At 40.9% G+C, this 14,213-nt stretch overlaps 1 protein-coding gene across 1 annotated transcript in view; it reads left to right on the forward strand.

Moving 5' to 3' along the window:
* The first annotated feature begins 2,830 nt into the window (after positions 1–2,830).
* LOC135525763 (bridge-like lipid transfer protein family member 1) overlaps positions 2,831–14,213 on the forward strand; it is a 93,014-nt gene continuing 81,631 nt past the window's right edge. The window contains 1 exon segment of the mRNA XM_064953584.1: positions 2,831–2,970. The gene's annotated coding sequence lies outside the window, so the exon portion shown is untranslated.

Here is a 14,213-nt window from a genome sequence, read left to right on the forward strand (position 1 = left end):
AAAAGCTGCCTTTTATTAGGGAGAGATTTTCTGTCCACTAAACAGTGTTTGAAATGTGCAAAAACAATACAGAATTTCCAAAGGTCCACATTTCAGATGTTGAATTTTTGGAGGATCTCTGTCCCATTTAAAAGTCCAAACACTCAATGTCTTATTGAAAGCGTGAGTCTGGTGTCTTCAGTGTCTGTGGTACAACGAGCACTTGGCGGGACTTCTTTATTTATGAAACTTGAATGTTTGGATACCTTTCATATCAATGTTAGCACACTGATTGTACAACATGTTTAATTACATGGCGGAAATCCAGAGTTAATGTAGTCTTTCTGTTGACTGACAGACTAGAACAGCCATGTCTAGGTTATGAACCACAATTGCCCTTTTCAGTGCCAATACTTCACGCTTACATGATAGCCAATTGTAGAGCTTTAGGTTGGCAAAATGATAATTACAAGAGGGACAACTTCATCTGATGCACGTATGGTCAACACACCCTCTGGTTTTGTTATAATGAACCATTTGCATGGGATATGGTCTGTAGTCTTGAATTTGAGCACATTGCAATTATGGATATGTACTGTAGGTCTGAGCATGCATGCTGATTGTTGACAAGAGACAGGTTATTTTTAGTATTGTTTTTCACATGTACATCTTGATGTGTATAGAATGAATTTAACTTATGAGGTATAATGTGATACACCAGGCCATATCATATCGGTATCATGTCTTACCATACTTGTTATCATATAGTTGCCATTTGATGACATGATTCTAAATGCATCTTAATGTTTTATCGTATAGCATCTTTGACTCATCAACTTTGACTCAGGTGGCCTTAACTTATTTTCTCACAAACTTTCATTGGCAGATGTGGTTTATGGCGTATGCCAATGAAACCTTAATATTGTTCACCCCACTGGCCTTCATGCTAATGCAGTATTCAAATTTTATTCTAACATTTGTCAATGCATCCATGAAGATGATAAATAAATGTGTCAATACAAAATGGTATGCATATTTACTAAAATTAGTTTACACATTTACTGGTCTTACAGAATGTGCATAGAAACAATGTCTAAATGATTTTACTTGTGTAAATAAGACATTCTTTATTTTTAATACATTTGCAAAAATGTTTAACCTGTTTCACTTATTAGGGGGTATTGTGTGTAGATTGAGGAAAAACATTAATTTAATCAAATTTTAGAATAAGGCTATAATTTAACAAAATGTGAAAAAGGTCAAGGGGTCTGAATACTTTCCAAATGTGCTGTAAACAGTACATTACATAAGACAATGTAAAAAGACATTGTGATTGTAAGATAAAACATTTCATACATAATCGCATTAGATCAGGGATCATCAACTAGATTCAGCCGCGGGACAATTTTTTTCTTGATCAGATAGCTGGGGGCCAGATTGACCGCAAGAAGCCTAAACATATGTAATATTTGACTAAAACAACCATTTCAAACTTTGATTACATTTGAAGACATTGCCTTGCTTAGGGTGCCGTCTTTCGGATGGGACGTTAAAACAGGTGTCCTGACTGTGGTCATTCAAAATCTCATGACACTTATTGTAAGAGTAGGGGTGCCTGGAGAAGTGGGTATAGTTCAAACATTTCATACATAAAAGCTTTAGATAAGGGATCATCAACTAGATTCAAAATAGCCTATAGCCAAAATCCCACCATAGAAACGTGGAGGAAATTATTATTTTTGCGTTCCCCTGTTCTATTGGTTTAATTTAACCTTTATTTCATTGTCTAGCAGCCAAAGGCATTATCCTAATCATATTAGCAACCCATGATAGTTGTTGCATCTTTAAATCCCCCCTCTTTCTAACGGATATTTCCATCTCTGTCCATGAAACCACTTGCATGTGCGGTGCGAATTTTAGAACGGTATTTTCCCGCAAATTGCGTTGACGCTTAGACCTACTGCGGTGTATACATTTCTGCGACTAATTAAGACAATAGTTTATCAACATGTTAAGCTAAACATTCCAATCTGTTCTATCAGCCCTATTGATTGATACGCGTATACCTTCCCTACTTTGATAAGTATCAGTGGCTACACTGAAAAATAAGCGGTTATACCTGATTATACCCGCCACTACAATATTGGAGTGTTCACCCTGGTCTCATGACTAAATTCCCAACCGAGCCACCTAATCATCCCCCTCATTCCTAAATGGCATATATCACTCCTTACCTCTCCACCTGATGTATGGTGAGCGTTCTGGAACAAAAAATGATTGCCATGCATCACTGAAGTGTGTGCTACACATTGTGATGGTGGATGAGGGGAGTTTCCCCCTACTATGTAAAGCAATTTGAGTACCTCAGCTGGTAGAAAAGTGCTCTCTCTCATATATATATATATATATATATATATATATATATATAAATATATAATATATATATATATATATATATATATATATCCAATCAATTATTATTTATATACAATCACATGACTTATGCCTAGGACTATTTGGGAACATATTTTCTAATTCAAAAATAAATTGGAGCTGATTCTATTTTTTTTACAGTATTATATCCAAAAATGATATTCCACAAAAGTTGTATTTTTATTTAGTTTGCGCTTAATAAAACAACCCACGGAGCAAATTCGGTTCGTGGGCCGCCAGTTGGGAAACCCTGCATTAGATAGTACTCAGGTCGTGCATAATAATAAAAACATTACAGTTGATACGCTGAAATTAATATCAATCTTCAAAGTGGGTTGTACTTTGTCAAATCCCTTGTCTCAATTGGTTGATTTATCGCCCACGACTTACCCATTGGTCGAATGTTGGATTTGGTGTCTGCGAAAGGAAGAACTGTCAACTAGTTTGCTGCCATGCAGATATTTTGGAGAGCTGCTAAGGATGTCTAAAAGAACAAAAGAATAGTAAATCCCGAAGAATTGGCGCAAAATGAAATCGAATGTCATACAACGTATTAAGGTTTGTGTTCTATTTTTGTCCTTAGACTTTCTATAAGGATAAAGAATACCAAGTCGTTGGGTGCGGCCTGTTGTAAACATACTACAGTAGCTAGCTAACGTCATTATCTTACCTGAAGCGGTGGGGAACCACGGCTGTCAAAAAAAAATGTTACGAGGCAGACGTGGCGCAGCAATTGTCTGTCGGTTTACATCAAATTTCCCCATATTTATGCGTTTTGTTAATAGTTTAAGTTAATGACCTGAGAATACCGCAAATCTCAAATGAATTGTTTGCGGAAGGCCGTACAAGCTAACGCTCGTGCCCACAACAAACAAATATAGCTAACATTAGCTACTAGCTAACTAAGTAAAAACGTTTTCAGAACATTCATCAAGGGTTAGCCGGGGGGCCTTCACCTGGTCGTTAAATACTATCGATCTGGGGGTCCCAGGCTAAACATGGTCGTGAACAGCAGCTAGCTGTATTTATTGCAATCCATGAAAATGGTGATGGAATAAGTCGCTAGTGCAAGGTTAAACGAACCCAATTCGGTCCTGGGTAACTTACCACGGTTTGTTTTTTTGCCTGAGCACAACAGAGTTGATTCAAATAATGAAAGCTCGATGATTTCATTATTTGAATCGGCTGTGTAGTACTTGGGCAAATACCAAAACGTGCACCCCTTTGGGTCCTAAGGACCGAGTTTGGGAAACGCTGCACTAGCGAGAGTGCAAGGTTCACTTGTTGTTCTGAAAGCCTCTTATCTAGCTTGCCTCCAACTAACTTGCAAACAAATAGAAATACTCGAATGTATGACTATCACGTGGCTAGTTAGTACGAAACTATTTGTCATTATGGTTGCTTCACTGATTGTGCTGTTATCAAACGTCCAATTTTCTCTTGCAACACGTCTGAGCATGCCTTGAAAGATTTAAAGAATGAATCCTCTTTTGCTGTCTGCGTGAGATGACTTGCTGTCTGTATGACACTGCTTAAGCATACTGGGCCAACATGATGAGCCTCACCGACACAAGGAAATAACATTGTCACGTGATGTCCTAGGTTGAAAAAGTAGATTTCCAGATAGTGTGCCTGGCAGGACCTAGATAGTATTCTATTTTTGTCATAACTGTTGCTCATAATCTACTACCATGGCATGTTTCGTATCACTTTACTCAGATCTGATTCATCAACTTCCTGTAGTATTAGGCGTACGATCACTCTGAACCTTCAGGAAAAACTGTCGCTTCATCAGACAAGCCTGATTCACAGTTCTGGTTTCACACAACCGGACTAACACACACACACACACACACACACACACACACACACACACACACACACACACACACACACACACACACACACACACACACACACAGTGTTTATGAACGGCAGTGCTTATGTCCCATGCATGCCCCCCCCTTCATCTACACAGCATGATCTAAGGTGGATTAGGTAGGGATTTGCTTGTGTGTGTTCAACTACTGACCTCTTTTTCTGCATAACAACTGGACTACTACCACACCATGCTTGTGCGTTGAGCCTTACTCACACACAGGTAGCTAAGAGGTTTCACTCTTGCCCCACTCAACATGACCTGCCTGAGAAACTGTGCCCCATTCAATCAATACTTGGAAGTGTCCAAGTTAAACAATACTCTTCAATTATTGTTGGAGAGCAAGCTTACGCCTGAACCACAAGGGCTGCAGACTAGGCTATGTCTGGACATTTTAGGGTCGTTTCATCTGATTTCAAACACTTCTTGAACAAAACTTTTTATACATATTTGCCCATGGTAGAAGAGGTCAGAAAGTAACTTTTTGGTCCTGAATGCCAAAACATTTAGGAGAACAAAGTTGAACTATTTTGCACACACCACCCTATCATGAGACATCCATGTCTTCAACACTGGAAAATATAAATGTTTGAGTTTGATTATCATTTAAAAGCTTACAAACCGGGTTGTCAAACTATTTTGTAATTTCTAGAGTTAAAAAATATATAAAATATTTGTACCTTTTTTTAAAGGGTCAATCTGCAGTTGCTACATTTTTTAAAACTATATGAATGATGTATTCATTGATTTATGAAAATAACTTCTTATGAATGTCTCATGAACCCAAAATATAAGCTTGTTTTACTCCAATGCTTGTAAATGTAAACAAACACTGTATACCATCAAAACATGGTTAAAACTAATAATTTTGTTATCATGGATGGTCAGTCCTTGCATCCATAGCTCTATGAATCTGAATGGTTAGATTTCTCCAGCCCAATCCCTCAGCTTTTTACCTTAATAGTGGTGAGGAGGACACTTTTGTAATTGTTTCAACTGCTAATTGCCACGTTCACATCAATTGTCTAAAAGTGTTTAAACTCAGATTCTTTTCATTTTTGAATATGTTGTAACTTAGCCTTAGCTGAGTCCCCAGCAACTGTATGTTCTGGTTTTCAGGGGAATGAAAGGGAGCCTATGACTCAAAAGTGGAAGTAAACTCTTTACACTCGTATACGGGTTGAAAATGGTAGATTTGGGCATTAGTAAGCACCTAAATTGGAATGTAGTGGCTGTACAGCAACATGCTGTACATGACATCAACGTTCTGGCTTTGCACTTCACAGTGCATTATGAGGTTTGACTGACAGCCGTTAGGAACTTGAGCACCGCGTGACAAGAAGTTGCCTCCATCCCTCCTAGTAATTGGTCAACTTTTGCAAAAGTTTTGTTTTGAGTAAGGGAAATGTTGTAAATTAAGCTGACCTGATGTATTTTGAAAGATCAGATGTTGAGGATTATAATAATTAACGCTTTGATCTCATACAAGTAAGCCAAACACCCGCGAGTCGAAATGTACACTAAACATTTCCAAATCATAAAACTCATGTCATACACAGTGTCAACATTTGTGATCTCTGTTTTGATGTACAGTTACAAGATTACATTTTCATACCCTGGGGTTGTTCTGAACAGAATGAGCATGTTTGTTTATTGTGAAGAAAATGAGCTGCGGCATATGCTCATGAATGCACTCATGACTCCTTTCTATGCGAGAAAAAAAAAGTTGAATTGCCTTGTGAAAGCTTAACACTGTAAGCTTGTATTTTATAACTGAGCTAGTCATGTTGGCAATAAAACAAGCTTTCAAATCATGCCCACCTTCTCTGGATTGTGATTTATAATTGGCTGTTTTTGTATTGAGTAAAGAACGACCGTAATTGTGTGATGGCGGGAAAGCTTATGAAGGAATATGTTCACAAAATGAATTTGATATATGAATCTATGATTGAAATGACACTCACCTAGGGCTGTTGCTGTGACTGTATTACTGCCACACCGGCGGTCTTGAGTCATGAAGGCAGTCAAATTCCACATGACCGCTTAATCACGTTAATTAGGCTCTCTCCAATCTCTGATGCTGCTGATGGTCATTAGTAGCCTACAAAACTTGCTAACTACCTGGTACTCAGCACTCTATTGTCCCTCTAATCACTCTGACATCAATGCAAATGTGATCGAAAATCGAATTAAACACTTCATGAGAGCCCATGAGCTTATGTTGCACAACATTTCTATTGGCTATGCAATTGGTGAGAACAGAGTGATGGCCTCTACTAAAAAGAGGAGAATCAGCTTTCTATAGGCTAGGCCTACTATATTTATTTTTCAACTTTCCTAATATTAAGCAAGTTGCTTATATTTACAACATAAGTATAGCCTACCTCGTCCTCTATTCGTTATTTAAGTGCATAGATTACATATTTTTTCCCCGATGCCCCTGTTTCGAAACAGGTGTATGATAACGGTCCATTCTAAATCAAAACAAATTTCACACATATATAAACTCAGGGAAAAAAAGAAACACCCCTTTTTTAGGACCGTGTCTTTCAAAGATAATTTGTAAAAATCCAAATAACTTCACAGATCTTCATTGTAAAGGGTTTAAACATTATTTGCCATGCTTGTTCAATGAACCATTAACAATTAATGAACATGCACATGCACCAATTAAGGTCACAGCTATGAAAACTTAGGATACTAAAGAGGCCTTTCTACTGGCTCTGAAAAATACCAAAAGAAAGATGCCCAGGGTCCTTGCTCATCTGCGTGAATGTGCCTTATGCATGCTGCAAGGAGGCATGGGGACTGCAGACGTGGCCAGGGCAATAAATTGCAATGCCCATACTGTGAGACGCCTAAGACAGCGCTACAGGGAGAGGACGGACAGCTGATCATCCTTGCAGTGGCAGACCACGTGTAACAGCACCTGCACAGGAACAGGGTGGCAACAACAAATGCCCGAGTTACACCAGGAACGCACAATCCCTCCATCAGTGCTCAAACTGTCCACAATAGGCTGAGAGAGGCTGGACTGAGGGCTTGTAGGCCTGTTGTAAAGGCAGGTCCTCACCAGACATCGCCGGCAACAATGTCTTCTATGGGCACAAACCCACCATCGCTGGACCAGACAGGACTGGCAAAAAGTGCTCTTCACTGACGAATCGCGGTTTTGTCTCACCAGGGGTGATGGTCGGATTTGCGTTTATCGTCGAAGGAATGAGCATTACACCGAGGCCTGTACTCTCGAGCGGGATCGATTTAGAGGTGGAGGGTCCGTCATGGTCTGGGGCGGTGTGTCACATCGGACTGAGCTTGTTGTCATTGCAGGCAATCTCAATGTTGTGCATTACAGGGAAGACAACCTCCTCCCTCATGTGGTACCCTTCCTGCATGCCCATCTTGACATGACCCTCCAGCATGACAATGCCACCAGCCATACTGCTCATTCTGTGCGTGATTTCCTGCAAGGCAGGAATGTCAGTGTTCTGCCATGGCCAGCGAGAGCCCAGATCTCAATCCCATTGAGCACGTCTGGGACCTGTTGGATCGGAGGGTGAGGGCTAGGGCCATTCCCCCCAAGAAATGTCTGGGAACTTGCAGGTGCCTTGGTGGAAGAGTGGGGTAACATCTCACAGCAAGAACGGGCAAATCTGGTGCAGTCCGTGAGGAGATGCACTGCAGTACTTAATGCAGCTGGTGGCCACCCCAGATACTGACTGTTACTTTTGATTTTGACCCCACCTTTGCTCAGGGACACATTATTCAATTTCTGTTAGTCACATTTATTTATTTATTTTATTTCACCTTTATTTAACCAGGTAGTCTAGTTTAGAACAAGTTCTCATTTGCAACTGCGACCTGGCCAAGATAAAGCAAAGCAGTTCGACACATACAACAACACAGAGTTACACATGGAATAAACAAACACAATCAATAATACAGTAGAAAATCTATATACAGCATGTGCAAATGAGGTAGGATAAGAGAGGTAAGGCAATAAATAGGCCATGGTGGCGAAGTAATTACAATATAGCAATTAAAGTCTGGAATGGTAGATGTGCAGAATATGAATGTGCAAGTAGAGATACTAGGGTGCCAAGGAGCAAGATAAATAAATACAGCATGGGGATGAGGTAGATTGGATGGGCTATTTACAGATGAGCTATGTACAGGTGCAGTGATCTGTGAGCTGCTCTGACAGCTGGTGATTAAAGCTAGTGAGGGACGTAAGAGTCCCCAGCTTCAGAGATTTTGCAGTTCGTTCCAGACATTGGCAGCAGAGAACTGGAAGGAGAGGCAGCCAAAGGAAGAATTGGCTTTGGGGGTGACCAGTAAGATATACCTGCTGGAGCGCGTGCTACGGGTGGGTGCTGCTATGTTGACCAGTGAGCTGAGATAAGTTGAGGTTTTACCTAGCAGAGACTTGAAGATGACCTGGAGCCAGTGTGTTTGGAGATGAGTATGAAGCGAGGGCCAGCCAACGAGGGCATACAGGTTGCAGTGGTGGGTAGTATATGAGGCTTTGGTGACAAAACGGATGGCACTGTGATAGACTGCATCCAGTTTGTTGAGTAGAGTGTTGGAGGCTATTTTGTAAATGACATCGCCAAAGTCAAGGATCTGTAGGATGGTCAGTTTTACGAGGGTATGTTGCCCGCATGAGTGAAGGATGTTTTGTTGCGAATTAGGAAGCCGATTCTAGATTTAATTTTGGATTGGAGATGTTTAATGTGAGTCTGGAAGGAGAGTTTACAGTCTAACCAGACACCTAGGTATTTGTAGTTGTCCACATATTCTAAGTCAGAACTGTCCAGAGTAGTGATGCTGGACGGGTGGGCAGGTGCGGGCAGGGATCGGTTGAAGAGCATGCATTTAGTTTTTACTAGCGTTTAAGAGCAGTTGGAGACCAGAGAAGGAGAGTTGTATGGCATTGAAGCTCATCTGGAGGTTAGTTAACACATCGTCCAAAGAAGGGCCAGAGGTATACAGAATGCTGTCGTCTGCATGGAGGTGGATCAGAGAATCACCAGCAGCGAGAGCGACATCAGTAATACAGGGGGGCAAAAAAGTATTTAGTCAGCCACCAATTGTGCAAGTTCCCCCACTTAAAAAGATGAGGTCTGTAATTTTCATCATAGGTACACACACAAAATGAGAAAAAAAATCCAGAAAATCACATTGTAGGATTTTTAATGAATTTATTTGCAAATGATGGTGGAAAATAAGTATTTGGTCAATAACAAAAGTTTCTAAATAATTTAATATACCCTTTGTTGGCAATGACAGAGGTCAAATGTTTTCTGTAAGTCTTCACAAGGTTTTCACACACTGTTGCTGGTATTTTGGCCCATTCCTCCATACAGATCTCCTCCAGAGCAGTGATGTTTTGGGGCTGTTGCTGGGCAACATGGACTTTCAACTCCCTCCAAAGATTTTCTATGGGGTTGAGAACAGGAGACTGGCTAGGCCACTCCAGGACCTTTGAAATGCTTCTTACGAAGCCACTCCTTCGTTGCCCGGGCGGTGTGTTTGGGATCATTGTCATGCTGAAAGACCCAGCCACGTTTCATCTTCAATGCCCTTGCTGATGGAAGGAGGTTTTCACTCAAAATCTCACGATACATGGCCCCATTCATTCTTTCCTTTACACGGATCAGTCGTCCTGGTCCCTTTGCAGAAAAACAGCCCCAAAGCATGATGTTTCCACCCCCATGCTTCACAGTAGGTATGGTGTTCTTTGGATGCAACTCGGCATTCTTTGTCCTCCAAACACAACGAGTTGAGTTTTTACCAAAAAGTTATATTTTGGTTTCATCTGACCATATGACATTCTCCCAATCTTTTTCTGGATCATCCAAATGCTCTCTAGCAAACTTCAGACGGGCCTGGACATGTACTGGCTTAAGCAGGGGGACATGTATGGCACTGCAGGATTTGAGTCCCTGGCGGCGTAGTGTGTTACTGATGGTAGGCTTTGTTACTTTGGTTCCAGCTCTCTGCAGGTCATTCATTAGGGCCCCCCGTGTGGTTCTGTGATTTTTGCTCACCGTTCTTGTGATCATTTTGACCCCACAGGTGAGATCTTGCATGGAGCCCCAGATAGAGGGAGATTATCAGTGGTCTTGTATGTCTTCCATTTCCTAATAATTGCTCCCACAGTTGATTTCTTCAAACCAAGCTGCTTACCTATTGCAGATTCAGTCTTCCCAGCCTGGTGCAGGTCTACAATTTTGTTTCTGGTGTCCTTTGACAGCTCTTTGGTCTTGGCCATAGTGGAGTTTGGAGTGTGACTGAGGTTGTGGACAGGTGTCTGTTATACTGATAACAAGTTCAAACAGGTGCCATTAATACAGGTAACGAGTGGAGGACAGAGGAGCCTCTTAAATAAGAAGTTACAGGTCTCTGAGAGCCAGAAGTCGTGCTTGTTTTTAGGTGACCAAATACTTATTTTCCACCATAATTTTCTAATAAATTCATTAAAAATCCTACAATGTGATTTTCTAGATTTTTTTTTCTCCTTTTGTCTGTCATAGTTGAAGTGTACCTATGATGAAAACAGGCCTCATCTTTTTAAGTGGGAGAACTTGCACAATTGGTGGCTGACTAAGTACTTTTTTTTATACAGAGAAGAGAGTCAGCCCAAGAATTGAACCCTGTGGCACCCCCATAGAGGCTGCCAGAGGTCCGGACAACAGTCCCTCCAATTTGACACACTGAACTCGGAGAAGTAGTTGGTGAACCAAGCGAGGCAATCATTTGAGGATCCAAGGCTGTTGAGTCTGCCAATAATAATGTTGTGATTGACAGAGTCGAAAGTCTTAGCCAAGTCGATGAATACGGCTGCACTGTAACGTCTCTTATTGATGGAGGTTATATCGTTTAGGACCTTGAGCGTGGCTGAGTTGCACCCATGACCAGATTGCATAGCGGGGAAGGTACGGTGAGAATCGAAATGGTCGGTAATCTGTTTGTTAACTAGGCTTTCAAAGACCTTAGAAAGGCAGGGTAGGATAGATAAAGGTCTAGCAGTTTGGGTCTAGAGTGTGTCATGACGTTGCCCTCTTTGGGTATAGCAAGCCCCCTCTCCCTGCTTCCCCTTGCCTCCTTCAACTAGGCTGCTGTGGTCCGAGAGAGGTTGTAAATTCCTGAGAAGACCCTGCCACATAGTATAAGAGGCAGAGTAAATTTTCATAAAGCACAAAGGAATTTCTCTCCCCTCACAGAACTTGAGGTACGAACAAATTTCATGTTTCGGAGAAAGTATAAAAGCTCGGTGAAGAATCCAGCTGCGAACTGGTCCGTTTGTTACAACTTGGGGAAGCTCTTGGGAGACGGTGTGGCCACATTACCATAATTCTGTTTATATAATAGCCTCAGATATGAGGTTTACATCTAATTGTTGTATAAGATGAGTGAGTGTGATACTGTTTGTAAAATTGTGTAATATGATTTTGGACTGTTTAATGAAGGAAAATACAATTCCCTTTTGATTTGAACTAAATCAGAGGACCTCCCCTGAGCCCAGTTAGGGTCAGGCATCTTGGGACAGCCCCTTTTCTGCAATTCTGAATAAAACCCAACTTTGAGAAATTATCAGCAGACCATGTTGTTCTCCATTAGGAGAGGACAAAGGTTGTAGACCATTGCTGAATCTTTTAACCATACCATGTGGTTAAACTATTAGACTATTGATACCGACAGAATAAGAACAAGTCTTTGATATGAATTACTAGTCTGCAGCTAGGAATTTGGTATCATTGAACGCGAAGAACGACAACCGCCGAAACATCCATTCTATAACGAAACGAATGAATGTCGCTGAGCTATCCATTATAACCACGACAGAGAGAGAGGAGAGAGACGGACAATTCTGCAAAAGAAAACTTTTCACCAGCGATCAAGACGACACACTGAGCGTAAATATATATATTGATTGCAATTGTTCCCGAATGAGTGAGCGTTCATGTGCAAAGGATTAGCATTTCAATTGTTATAATTATCACTCTGTAGTGACTTCTTAGTCGACCCCCACATCCCCTTGTGTCTAACAAGCCGCCGGTTTAGCCCACTAGGGCACATTCTCCTATCATCTCTTGTAACCATATTTACCTTGTTTTTTTGTGCATTTCTGTGAATTAGTTAGTAATAAATAAGTGATTTAAGGCAATTGATGTATGGATGACTCATAGTGAAGACTAGGTTCGTGCAGATAACCAACAATTTACGACGTTTGGAATGAGACTAACGTGAGGTAAAGTAAATAATTCATTCATCAGAAATTTATGGATCAGATATGAAAATATCTGAAAGGTTATATTAGGAAATTATAACCTTGTAATCTGAATATTTTTCCTTGGTGCGCTGACTTCCTAGTTAATTACAGTTGCATGATTAATCAGTTGATCGCATAATACTAATTACAGAGAATCTTTGATAAAAACTATGTCTTCAATTTAATGATAGTAAAGACACAAGTGTCTCCCCCTTTGAAGAGGAGGATGACTGCGGCAGCTTTACAATCTATGTGAATCTCAGATGATATGAGGTTGAACAGGCTTGTAATAGGGGTTGCAACAATTTTGGCAGATCATTTTAGAATGAGAGGGTCCAGATTGTCTAGCCCAGCTGATTTGTAGGTGCCCAGCTGATTTGTAGGGGTCCAGATTTTGCAGCTCTTTCAGAACATCAGCTATCTGGATTTGGGTGAAGGAGAAGTGGGGGAGGTTTGGGCAAGTTGATGTGGGGAGCGCAGGGCTGTTGACCAGGGTAGAGGTAGCCAGGTGGAAAGCATGGCCAGCTGTAGAAAATGCTTATTGAAATTCTCAATTATTGTGGATTTGTCGGTAGTGAGAGTGTTTCTTAGCCTCAGTGCAGTGGGCAGCTGGGAGGAGGTGCTCTTATTCTCCATGGACTTTAGTGTCCCAGAACTTGAGTTTGTACTACAGGAAGCAAATTTCTGTTTGAAAAAGCTAGCCTTTGCTTTCCTAACCGACTGTGTATATTGGTTCCTAACTTCCCTGAAAAGTTGCATATCATGGGGGCTATTCAAATTTATTGCAAATCAAATCAAATTTTATTTGTCACATACACATGGTTAGCAGATGTTAATGCGAGTGTAGCGAAATGCTTGTGCTTCTAGTTCCGACAATGCAGTAATAACCAAAGAGTAATCGAGCTAACAAATCCAATACTACTAACTTATACACACAAGTGTAAAGGGATAAAGAATATGTACATAAAGATATATGAATGAGTGATGGTACAGAGCGGCATAGGCAAGATGCAGTAGATGGTATTGAGTACAGTATATACATATGAGTATGTAAACAAAGTGGCATAGTTCAAAGTGGCTAGTGATACATGTATTACATAAATATGCAGGAGATGATATAGAGTACAGTATATACGTATACATATGAGATGAATAATGTAGGGTATGTAAACATTGTATTAAGTAGCATTGTTTAAAGTGGCTCATGATGTATTTTACATCAATTCCCATTATTAAAGTGGCTGGAGTTGAGTCAGTGTGTTGGCAGCAGCCACTCAATGTTAGTGGTGGCTGTTTAACAGTCTGATGGCCTTGAGATAGAAGCTGTTTTTCAGTCTCTCGGTCCCAGCTTTGATGCACCTGTACTCACCTCGCCTTCTGGATGATAGCGGGGTGAACAGGCAGTGGCTCGGGTGGTTGTTGTCCTTGATGATCTTTATGGCCTTCCTGTAACATCGGGTGGTGTAGGTGTCCTGGAGGGCAGGTAGTTTTCCCCCGGTGATGCGTTGTGCAGACCTCACTACCCTCTGGAGAGCCTTACAGTTGTGGGCGGAGCAGTTGCCGTACCAGGCGGTGATACAGCCCGACAGGATGCTCTCGATTGTGCCTCTGTAGAACTTTGAGTGCTTTTGGTGACAAGCCGAATTT

Source organism: Oncorhynchus masou, chromosome 32, assembly GCF_036934945.1.
Source record: "Oncorhynchus masou masou isolate Uvic2021 chromosome 32, UVic_Omas_1.1, whole genome shotgun sequence".
NCBI lineage: Eukaryota > Metazoa > Chordata > Actinopteri > Salmoniformes > Salmonidae > Oncorhynchus > Oncorhynchus masou.